Source organism: Dermacentor silvarum, chromosome 2 (genome assembly GCF_013339745.2).
Source record: "Dermacentor silvarum isolate Dsil-2018 chromosome 2, BIME_Dsil_1.4, whole genome shotgun sequence".
NCBI lineage: Eukaryota > Metazoa > Arthropoda > Arachnida > Ixodida > Ixodidae > Dermacentor > Dermacentor silvarum.
Window position 1 is genome coordinate 252,348,078 of NC_051155.1, and position 12,332 is coordinate 252,360,409.

A 12,332-nucleotide genomic window follows, 5' to 3' on the forward strand; every position below is an offset into this window, starting at 1 on the left:
GGAAGCCATCCGAGCGATTTTAGTCGACATGGGGACAACGTCTGCTCGAAGCGCACTTAAAGTCCTGGACGCCTTAAGCCCAGTGCATGAATCCCTCAACTAGAAAGATGGCTACCCTTACCCCATCCTTCCGAAAAGAAGTCAAGGCAGCGTCCGTCATCCAGTGGAATGCCAGAGGGCTAAAATCACGCCTTTCAGATTTTCGTCAGTTTGTGCACACCAATGTGTTTCCACTCAGCGTCGTTTGTGAGCCCAACTTGTCGAAACCAATCAGACTGTCAGGGTACGAAGTTGTCATGCCTTCAACAAATGATGCATGCAGCAAAATCATCGTTTTTGTTCGTCATGAACTTACCAATGTTTTGCAACCAATTGCGCTGCATGACGACAATCAATATACATTCAACAATTAAAAAGAACAAACTCTTGTTTACTCTCATAGGCGTGTACATATCGCCTTCAAGCAATTTCGATACAAAAAGATTAGTGGATATCTTGAGTGTTTGTCCTGCTCCATCGGTCATCATAGGAGATTTCAATGCGCACCATCCGGCATGGGGAAGTACAAGGACGTATGCGAGAGGACGAAGATTAATAAGCATCGCCTACAACTATGGCCTTACTCTCCTGAACGATGGTAGCCCCACCTTTCTTCGAGACGTGACATACGGCAGCTGCCTCGACCTTGCTTTCGCCTCCAACTCTCTCGCCAGATGTGTGAAGTAGTTTCCAGATATTGAGGCGCATGGGAGTGATCACATCCCCACCTATCCTAACATCACAGGCTTGTCGTCTACATCTGGTCCATGGAAGACCATTCGGATGATTCAATGGGCCAACTTCAAATCTGAAATGGAAGATGCTTGCCGAGAGGGCCTACCCTCTGGGTTATAGCAAACAATTAAATGTGCGATGCAAAACGGCACTCGTATGATGACGATCTCTTCCATGCGAAACGACTTCGACATGGAATTAGAGCGACTTCCAGCACTTCGTCGCCGGGCGGAACGTCGATATTGGAGTATAAAATCAATCCATGACCTTAGGGCGGCCAGGAGGATGCAAAAGAAGACTCAACGTCACATGGATAGATTAGCATCGGAACGTTGGGCAACGTTTTGTCAGACACTAGACCCCCGCAAGCCATTGTCTCACATTTGGAAAACGGTGCAAGGTCTGCGTTGCCTTCCGGAACAGCGTTTTCCATTCAAGGCGTTCGCGCTATTCCAAGGGCGGCAAGGCATCGATATCGCAGAAGACTTTTGTGCGAGGATCGCCGACCAAGCGACTCGTCCAGATCCTCCAGCCCGAGGTGACGTCCCCATTCCCGTGATTGCCTCACGGACCTTCCTTTTACAATGGAGGACCTCGAGGCGGCACTAGCTCTCTGCAGGCACTCTTCATCTCCGGGTCCAGATGGTATATCATACCGAGTCTTGTGCTATCTCACAGAATCCGCACGGAGAGAATTGTTGAGTCTTTACAACTCCTCATGACAGCAGGGAAATGTTCCTGACCAATGTAAAGTAAGCCGCCTTGTACCACTCTTGAAGCAGGGCAAATCCCCACTCGAGCTCACCTCTTACCGCCCAATAGCGCTGGTCAGCTGTGTAGGAAAGATTATGGAACGGATGATCCTTGGCCGCCTGGAATGATACCTTAACACTACAAGATTTATCCAAATTCCATGGCTGGTTTCCAACGTCACCGCTCTTCCATCGACGATGTAGTTGATCTCGTTTCGTATGTTCAGCACGAAAGGTCCCGTAAGCATTTATCTGCAGCTTTATTCTTAGATGTGAAAGGCGCATACGATAACGTATTACATGAGGCCATTCTCGATGCTCTTGCGACGGTTGGCCTTGGTGGTCGAGTCTTTTTGTGGATTGTAAGTTACCTGGCTGCAAGATCATTCTTTGTATTAACTGACAATGGCCCAACTACGCGACGCTTTACCAGCAGGGGCGTTCCTCAAGGCGGTGCTCTCAGCCCGACGCTATTCAACCTTGCTCTTGTTGGACTTGCTGAATACTTGCAAACTACCATCAAGATTTCAATATACGCAGACCACATCTGTGTCTGGACTTCGGCAGACACACGTCCTCAGATACGTGTGCGGCTTTAAAGAGCAGCAACTTTGACAGCAAGATACTTGTGTAAACAAGGTCTCAGCATATCACCAGAAAACTGTGCACTAGTGGGATTCATTCGCAAATAAATGCCGCCTTATGTCATCTCAATCAATGGGCAGACCATTTACTATGTCAGAACCCACAGGTTTCCTGGCGTAATCATTGACAGAGACCTCTGTTGAAGCCCGCACGTGGCCTACATAAAACAGCGCCTGACAGCAACTTCCCAGTTATTTATATACTTTGCAGGAAAGACGTGGTGGATGTCAGTAGACGCAATGCTGAAACTCCACAGAGCTCTCTTTCTCGACTTTCTAAAATATAGTCTACCTGTACTCAGCAACACTTGCTCAGTACAGGTTCTGCAGGCAGCACAAGCTCAAGCACTCAGAGTTTGCCTTGGTTTGCCCAGATGCACGTCAACAGAGACAAATTTATTGTGATTGCTCGGGACCATCCAATGCAAACTCACACTACCGTGGAAGCCCTGAGAACGCACATCAGAAATTTTGCACGTGCCCCCTATCACCACCTTGCAACACTACCTTCAGACAGGCGCGAACCATCGTTCTCTAAAACTATCGTCAAGTACAACGACAAACTTCCCTCAGGCTTCACCACTGCATCTAAACATCGATACCCCTTGGTGCCTTATTAGCCCCACAGTATACATCTCAGTGTACCAGGAATCAGAAAAAAATCTGAGCTGTCGTCGCCTGTGCTGAAACAACTGTCTGCTTCATTTGCACGAGAGGTATGCGGACAGTGTACATATTTATACTGATGGTTCCACAAATCTCCATTGTTCGTCCGGTGCTGTGGTTGTCCCAGCAAGAGCTATTACCATCCGCTTTAGGACTGACCACCCAACGGAACTAGCTGCTCTGCGCGCTGCACTTTGTTTAGTCAATCGGGAATCACCTCGACAATGGTCAATCTTCGGTGACTCAAAGGCAGCCCTACAATCTGTGCTATTAGCTCTGTATCGCGGGCCATACGAACAGCTCGTATTCGATATCAGATGCCTACTCCATACATCACATGAGAAAGGACACCACGTGACGTTTCAGTGGCTGCCAAGCCACTGCCGCGTCATCGGGAACGAAGACGCCAATAATGCCAATCGGGCAGCCCTTGACGACACACAGGAAGAGGCCGGCCATACCACTCTCATGGTCCGACACAGCCAGCAGACTTCTAGTGCTTGCACAGGAGATCACGCTCTCTCTATGGTGCACACCAAGCAGCCATACCAACCGGAGCAATCTTCAATACCACCTGCCCTCTTTGATGCATCTATGTGTGCCAACTGGACTACACCGAAGAGAGGCCACTCTGCTTTATCGCTTATGGCTAGGGGTGGCATTCACGAAATCTTATTCATTTCTCATTGGAATGGCCGACAACGCTCTTTGCAATGCCTGTCTTTGCGAGGAGACACTATAACACATTCTATTCGACTGTCCTGAATATAATATTCAGAGACAGTCCCTGGCGCATGCTCTAGCGCACCTTGACAATAGACCAATGTTAGTTGAAACGATTCTCACATGTCGTCGACAGAAGGCATCGCAGCTGAAGGCGACGAAGGAACTACTTAGGTTTTTGAAAGAAACGGGCTTGGACAAGCGGCTGTGACAGTGATGTCGCGTACCACGCAAGAGTGACGGACTGTGACCGACGGTGTGTGTGCTGTGCTATGTGCTCTCTCTCTCTCCTCCCCATCTTTCATTCTCCACCATCCCGCTCCCAAGTGTAGGGTAGCAAACCGGTTGTGCTGAACTGGTTAACCTCTCTGCCTTTCCTTCTTGACTCTTTCCTTCCTTGATATGAAGGCCATTCAAAAATTGTCAAAAGTGGAATAGCAGTGTCTTGCCTTAGACCTTCTTTGTTCAAATCGTGCCTTCACACAATGAACATACAGAATTTTAACGTCAAATCGCTAGACTTAAATCGGTTGGATTCCCTGATCGCATTATTTGTAGAGCGGCTGAATAAATTACCAGGTTGGTTAAAATTGTCGAGCTAGAGACGTCTAGAAGCAGAGTTGATACATAAAGCAAACGCATTGCTGTAGTGCTTTATGTCCATCGCTTTTCCCATAGACTAAAGAACGTTGCCAGCAGGTTTGGTGTTGATGTTGTTTTCAGCGCTTCTGACAAGCTGCAACGAATCTGTCAAGCGGTGGCCAAAACGTTTGACCAAACTAACATGGATAAGTGTGTCTGCACCTTAAAAGAAAATTCCAAGCTGGTAAAATGTAAAGTTGGTGTAGTGTACATGCTGCCATTTCCTTCCGGTAATGTTTACAAAGGCTAGACCGGCTGGTGTGTGAATACACGTCTGAAAGAGCATCGAAATTCACTAAAAAGATATCTACTCACACCTAGTCAACCATTGCAAAAGCTGTCATTTTAAACCTGTCCATTCTGATGCCATTATTTTGTTTACTCATGAAAGAAATCTAACACGCGAAATAACCGAGGCCTTCCATATCAAAAATCGTGGTGATATGTGCGTAAGTGAGCCATCGAAGACCTATCTGACAAGCAATTAGCCTTTTTGAGAGCCACCTGATTTTGTCAAGATACGTAGAAGGTCTGTGAATATTTTTTTCTTTAGTATCTTTAATATTTGTATTCCGCATGCTCTTGCACATGCTCACTTTAGTCAGCCTGGGTATATATATATATATATATATATATATAGTGGACGCAGCGGACGTAAATATAGGCGGATGATGATGATGATGATGATGTATGTAACTTCCCTCTAAATTAAACAGAATTTCGAGTCAGCGCCTGTGTTACCTTTGCCTTGTGTCCTCGTTTCTTGTGTGCGCGCTGCAACTTCATGATGAATAGCTACCAACTCGCCCAACTTTCAGCACTTCCGGTTAACTTGCGCGCCTTTCTCATCTAATTTTTATCTTTCTCAAGACGCCTAACAAAAGGTGCGTCATGCCCTTGACGTTCTCCTATATATGCCTTCTTTTCGTTCGAGTGCCATTGCGCCCAGAGATAAAAGGTCGCCTCAGATGAGCATCATTCACGTACCTCCAATACTTGCCGAAGCAAGCAGGGTCGCGTATTCTTGAGTTTACGCAGCGCTCATTGTCGCGCTTCAGAAAACACACTATAACGCGCAGCACTGTGCAGCTTCTTTTATTGCGATAGCAATTATATGGACACTTCAACCGGATTTCTGCCGTCGCCGTCGCCGTCGCCGTCGGCGTCGCCGTGAGGTTCCGTATAGATAAAATCTTCGCCGCGCGCCGTATGCCCCAGCGGAAGCGTGCGGGGACGCGCGCTATCACGGAGAGCGAACGCACTCAATCTCCCACGCGCAAGCAAGGAAGCGGAAAGCCAGCGCCGGAGGGAGCAGGGGGGGGCACCTCTCTGCCAACAACCGCGCTCGTCGCTCGTCCGCACAGTCTCTTATCTCTCCCACGCGCAAGCAAGGAAGCAGGAAGCCAGCGCCGGAGGGAGCAGGGGGGGGGGGGGGGGGCGCACTTTTACGCTGCCAACAACCGCGCTCGTCGTTCGTTCGACCGCACCGTCTCTTATCTCCACACGGCTCTGACCTGTATGCTCCCTGCATTCGCCGCTCAGTTTCCGTTGAAGCGATAGACCGCACGTACATACGCTCGCTGCCATCGTTTTGACAGTCGTTGACTGCAGTCATTCAGTGTGATCTATTCATGTTTGTTTGTGCGCGCTCACACCACGCTTGTTCAATCAGTAATAGTCGGGCCACATTTTCCAACGCACGCTACACATGCAATGCTGCCTGGGTCGGCAGTGCCGCGCTACAGGTGTGTCCCTTCGCACGCGCTGCCCACGGGAAGCGCTTCTCATCAACACCACCGTTTCACACGCGCCTTCTCGTGGTCATCGAGTCTCTCTTCATGTCGGTCTACTTACGCCGCAGCACACCTGCTTACTTAATCAGCTCATGTTTACTACAATTCATATTGCTACCAAGGCCGTTCACCTTACTTCGTATGACATTGCTGTGTTGCTATCGCATTCATTGCTTCGCCCTTAGGGCGAAACTGTGACATTTTTTGCGGTTATGTTCATCGTGTCTATTTTTTCAGTGTTCATTTTTTCTCCTCGCAATAGAAATGAATTCATATCAACCAGCACAAGTTTCAGCACTTCTCTCACTCATTACAGTAATTTCAGTTTGCAATGTTGACAATATGGCGTATTGAGGTATGTTCTCGTTTCCTCATGCTGTATTGCTTAGTTTTATATATTTTAAGCGTGGTAACGTGGCTTGATTGTGGGGCACATAAGCTATGCGCATATCATAATTTTGATTTGTTTGTTCAAAATACACATTGTCATGTATTGTTGTGTTGACAATACCCAAAATGGTATTTGGCCAGAGCAGGGGGAGGGGGCTAAATAAAGCAAGCTAGCGCTTCGTCAGACAGTTGATCGCCTTTTCATCAGCTTGCTTGTAAACTGAACGTTTGGTTCGTACTTGTCAAACTGTCAAGTCAAGTGAGTCATTCAGTCGGTCGGTCGGTCGGTCGGTTGGGTCGGGTCGGGTCGGGTCGGTCAGTCATGGCGGGGCGAGATGATATGGTTTCGATATGTGGAGCTCTGGGCATGACAGCAATCAGAATATCCGTGATCACTGGCGAGGTGTCTGAGTCGTAGATTCACGAAGTTCTATAGCGTCATGTCTGCCTGTATTATACACGTAACTGAGGCCTGCGACAACCACTTTTCTAACATACATATAATTATTAAGGCAAAAGCCTTATATATCTCATTGTTCAGTCGACCTTCAAAGTCCTTGAGCGAAAACGCCGCGACTACATGAAAGGTACAGAAATAGCCGACGGCGCAAAGTGTAACGACACCATGCCGGTTTGGTGTAGTGACTTACTACACCAACCCGGCATCGTCTTACCTATATGCAAACGCTCACGCAACCATTTTGATGGTGTGTGCTTATCATCGTCATCGCCTTATTTGAGTAAGCGAATTAAGAGGATGATCTAGTAAGCGAATTAAGAGGAAGAGTAAGGGGGATGGCTAAGCTAATTATGTGGTCAGTCTTTATTGCATCGGCACTTGGGCTTTCGCCTTCAACTCGTCTCGGGGATAACATAAGAGACCCCTTGAATTTTAAAGGTTCCAGATAATTAGAAAAACGGTGCTTTTGTATTCTTTTGTTGCCCGCGCCTCTCCTTGCTATCGCCTTTCTGTTCGTTCGCTGTTTTCCGATACCAGCGACCTTCTAGGTTCGCCTCCTCCTCCAAGTTAGGGCAAGAATGCACGCTCGACTAGTTTCCCACTCGGGCTACAGTTGTTTCGTGTGTTATTGTTATTATTAGTATAATAATAATAATAATAATAATAATAATAATAATAATAATAATAATAATAATAATAATAATAATAATAATAATAATAATAATAATAATAATAATTACTTTATTAGTTTAACATTTTCAAACGTGCTGTGTGCGTCTCCGAAATCGGAAATGAAAATTCGACCCACATGCTCAGCTGTCATAACTTTATTGGCGTCTCGTGGTGATTGTGTTGGTCGCTACAAGCAAGTTAATAAGTAGAGCCATTCTTATCTTTGTTATGATTGCGTTTATTATCATTTTTATTTATTGAGGCTTGAGAATAATTTTTGTTTATTTCTTTTTGACGCAGAACAAAGATAAATGGAGTAGCAGTCGCGCTTTCTACTTTAATTCCTCCACGACAACTGATTTATAACAGAACAGAGCAGTCAACAGTAACAGAACTAGCAACTGAGGCGAGCAATTGCTCCACCAGAGGCTCTCTTGGATATTACATGTGGAAACAAGAACGGTGTGTACACAAGAAAAAAAAAAAAAGACAGAGGAAAAGCGTTAGAGAGAGAGGAAGAGAACAAACAGCACATAAGACATGGAGGGCATAGTTAAGAATTTGACCATTCCCATGCCAAATTTAGATACTTCTCGCATAGCTCGTTAAAGCACAACACTTTTCAAGAAAGACAAGAAAAGAAGGGTAGGCAAACCAAGCACTGTCACTTCATATTTTACTCTATGTGCATTCATTACCGCACTTAAGCTCCGCCATTTTTTTTTCTTACATCGAATGTTTTCGGCCACAGTGGCAGACCAATCTTGGTGATGAGGAGAAACAAAGCACGAATAAATAACTTAAAAATAAATAGATAAATAAATACAACCAAAAGCAATCCGTCTCTTGGTTATGCGCCAAGGAGTACACGTAACGGAAAAAACCTCGCCAGCATTAGCAAGGACAATCAATCAAAGTTTGTCGCCGACGGGTGCTATAAGCTTGGCTGCTGTGGTTAATGACAGAAATGTGCGAAATTTCCCTCTCGGTGCTATTGATGGAGTTTGGGAGATTTACGATCCCGTAACGCTGAAGTGTTGTCACGCGAGCTGTCGACTTCCACGCAAGAACAACTCCGCCGACGTCAACGCGACTCCTTTCCTCTAAACTCGGTCACACTCAAGCTCGCAGATAAGTGAAATGAAGCTTCTTCATTCGTAGTTTTATTGAGAAGAACGACGCAACAATTGCTGTTCTTATTTCCGGCAGCGGCACATGTTCGGGCAGGCCTCTACAGCTGTTAGAAAAGATAAATTTATTACTTATTCGATAACAAAGGGTCCATTTGGTGGTAAAAACCACGTGCAGTGCGAAGGACAAGGGCTGAGAGAGACGACAAACACTGACCCTGGCTTCCAACAATATTTTATTGCCGTTGCACATCATGTGTATATGTATATACAAAAAAGCATGCGCAGAAAATGAAAGGCGGTCAAAAAATGGGTGCTCTAACAGCAAGTCATTTGTACCTACTATATGGTCACGTGAAACACACACGCACGCACGCACGCACGCTCGCACACACACACACACACACACACACACACACACACACACACACACACACACACACACACACACACACACACACACACACCATTATCTGTTCACATATATATATATATATATATATATATATATATACATGACTTCGCTAGGTGTCACCGCGATAGAGGGGGCACAGCGCACAAACTACCCAGTTTCCTGATGAAATCTGCTTCTATTATTTCCCGCGTGAGCTGTGTCTCGCTATAACTTCCGTATCTTCAAAGAGGGGCTCGCAGCCGACGCATCCGCAATTCAGGCAGTGGATGCCCAAGTGGCCTTGTGTGTACAGTGTTCATATGAACGTTGTTGTAGTGCTCTCTTCAGCGATCATTCAAGCACCTGCCAGTCTGTCCAACATAAATAAGCTGCAAAACAGGGGAATCTGGTAAACCACATTAGTTGCGCATGTCACATAATGTTTTCTGTGCCCGACAGAGCAACAACTCTCATAGTGATGTAGGCACATTGACACGTTTACAGAGCCTTGCCAACTTTTCCGGGGAAAACGGGAAAGACACACTCGCTCGTGTAATGAAGTAACTCCCACAACGTTTATCCTCCTTTTCAGAAAACGGTGTAACGAAGCTTTGCAGTAATCACAGAATTACAATATACAGGTAACAGCGCAACATATATATATTTATTTTTCCGAAATGCGAAAACACCCGTGTACTTAGATTTAGGTGCACGTTAAAGAACTCCAGGTGCTCCATATTTCCGGAGTCCTCCAATACGGCGTGCCTCATAATCAGATTGTGGTTTTGGCACGTAAAACTCCATAATTTTTTATATATATTTTTATCAAGGTCGGTCCACCGACCTTGAATCGGTCGCACCACCGACCAAAGCTGTTGAGTAAATAAACCTAAGATAACCGCGAAGTTGTGCTTCTCATTTGTCATATATATATGGTTGGTTCGCTGTTACTTGTATATCGTAATTCTGTGATTTCTGCAAAGCTTCGTTACACCGTTTTCTGCAAAGGCGGATAAATGTTTTGGGAGTGCCTTCATTACACGAGCGAGTGTTTCTTTTTAGTGCTTTGTTCTCGCAGCTGGTTGTCATTATCCTTTATTATTGTATGCCACACCTGCTTGGGCCACACCAAGGCCTGCAGTATTGCATGAACAAATAAATTATTAGAGAAATAAATAAATATTCAAAAATTTGCAAATGGTTCAATAATTTACTAAGTTGCGTCATGGCGCTGACGGCCCAAGAAGCAATGAAAAACAGAGTCCCTGCTTGTTGTCAGAAACCGCGGAATGTTTGTGAACTTTCTCTAGACAGGTAACCCGCACTGTAATCGGGATTTCCTAGAGATGATGTGGTGGTGGCACATACGCACGCCTTCTCGCTTTCTTGCCACGAGAGATTCAAAAACCACCGCATATCCACGGGGTGAATGATGATGAGTGGGCGAAGCTCCGGAGGGAATCATCGGTAAACCGTGAATCTTCCGTGTAATTCGCCCAGTCTCGCCGCACTAAATCGAACGATTGACTTCCACCAATGACACGCGCCATATGTGACGTCATTCCTCTGTTATAACAGCGCCCTTCATTATAATTGCACCATCTCCCGCTTAAGGGGACGCTAGCACAAACGCGTTAGAAACGTGCAGTACTCTAAGGGGAAGAGGCCACAGCGTCTTACGCAGCCGTTTACACATGCCGGAACGTGCACCGCGTTTGCCGACGCCATCAGCGTTTATGAATACGGGGGTAAGGCGGAGAGGCCACAGCGTCTTACACCAGCTTCTTGCACGGGCCGTAACGCGCTAGCACAAACGCGTTAGAAACGCGCAGTCTTTCGTTAATGTTGGGTATTTATAGCCATCGTGGTGCGTCTGTCCATGTGCGCTTCGTGGCGTAGTGGTTAGCGCCACGCGTTCAGAAGCGAGGGGTCCCTGGTTCGATTCCGCTACGGCCACAACTCTCGGAATTTTTTTTCTCATAAAAGTAGACGTGGCTACCTACTACGACGACTACTACTACTACAGAGGAGGGACAGACCCACACCCTAAGGAGCTTCGCCCCTAAAATTGATCCACGTAGCCAAGCTTACTCGGCAAGCGTCGGTCTCGAAATACCGTACCCGTGTAGACGTCGCCACTGCCCGCTAGACAAGCTCGATATACACGTGTGCGTTTGACAGGACGATGTCGCAAGTCGGACTTTCGCAATCGTAAAGAAGGAAAAAGCAAGGACGCGTTCGACCAAATTTGTCAAATGTCGGCGTGAGGGACAGAAGCATTTCGAGCCTGTCCCTAGCTATCTGCCGCTGGTGTCCACCTATATCGCAGTTTCAACATTATGCAACAGCATTTGTGCAGACTGTCATGTTGTCACTGAACATAACTATGTGAACGCAAGTAGCTTAGTACAACTTAAAGAAAAATCAACGAGCATGTCATTGCTCAATCTCAAAGCGCAAGCATTTCGTTGGGGCAATCCCCGAGACCTTTATTTACTGTAGAACGTTGATCATTGCGTTCAAGCAATGGTTTAGGTTTGAAACAACACATGAATAAAGTGTATCGCGGCTGGAAGAATACTATGTATAGCAGGGGTACACTTAAAGGTAAATATAAAAAATAAGGTGAACTTTGGATTATGTGAAAGGTGGCACCGGGACTAGAAAAAAAAATATTATTTTGGCTGTGTTGGTAAATCAACCTTTTGCAATGCAAAGAAATCTACCACCTTACCTTCAGAAGATGTCTGTGTTGTAAGCCAGAAGAGACGCACTCACGAAGGATAGGAGGCGACACTGCCTTGAAGTTCCCGCACAAGCGAGCCATGACGTCATGACGGTGTCTGCTCGGTTCTAGTAAACTTTTTCTACCACAGCAATGTACTAAATTGGTTCTGAATGAGCCAACGACTGAACTTCACAAGTTTGAAGAATCTGCGTGGCGCCACAATCGCGCAAATGCGAAAAATACGGATGACTAAATAAAGAGGCTGGAGTTTATGTGCGAAATTAAAAATAAATGAATTTGGACTTTCAGTTTCAGCAACGCAAAATAACGAAGAAAAAGCTTTGGAAGCATGCTTTATCAGTCTAAGCTGATTTATCCTTTCTCTTCAGTTAAGCGCACAAATAACGCGGGAAAGCGAGAATCTTCGACCGCAGCGCCCAGAATGGCACTGACGCACGTGGACGCACCATATCACCTGACAGAACAGTCAGAGTGGGTCCCATACTTTTGTCAATTGGTCGATAAAAGTTGCATGGAAATGTGAGACCAAGCGAGGGAAGAACT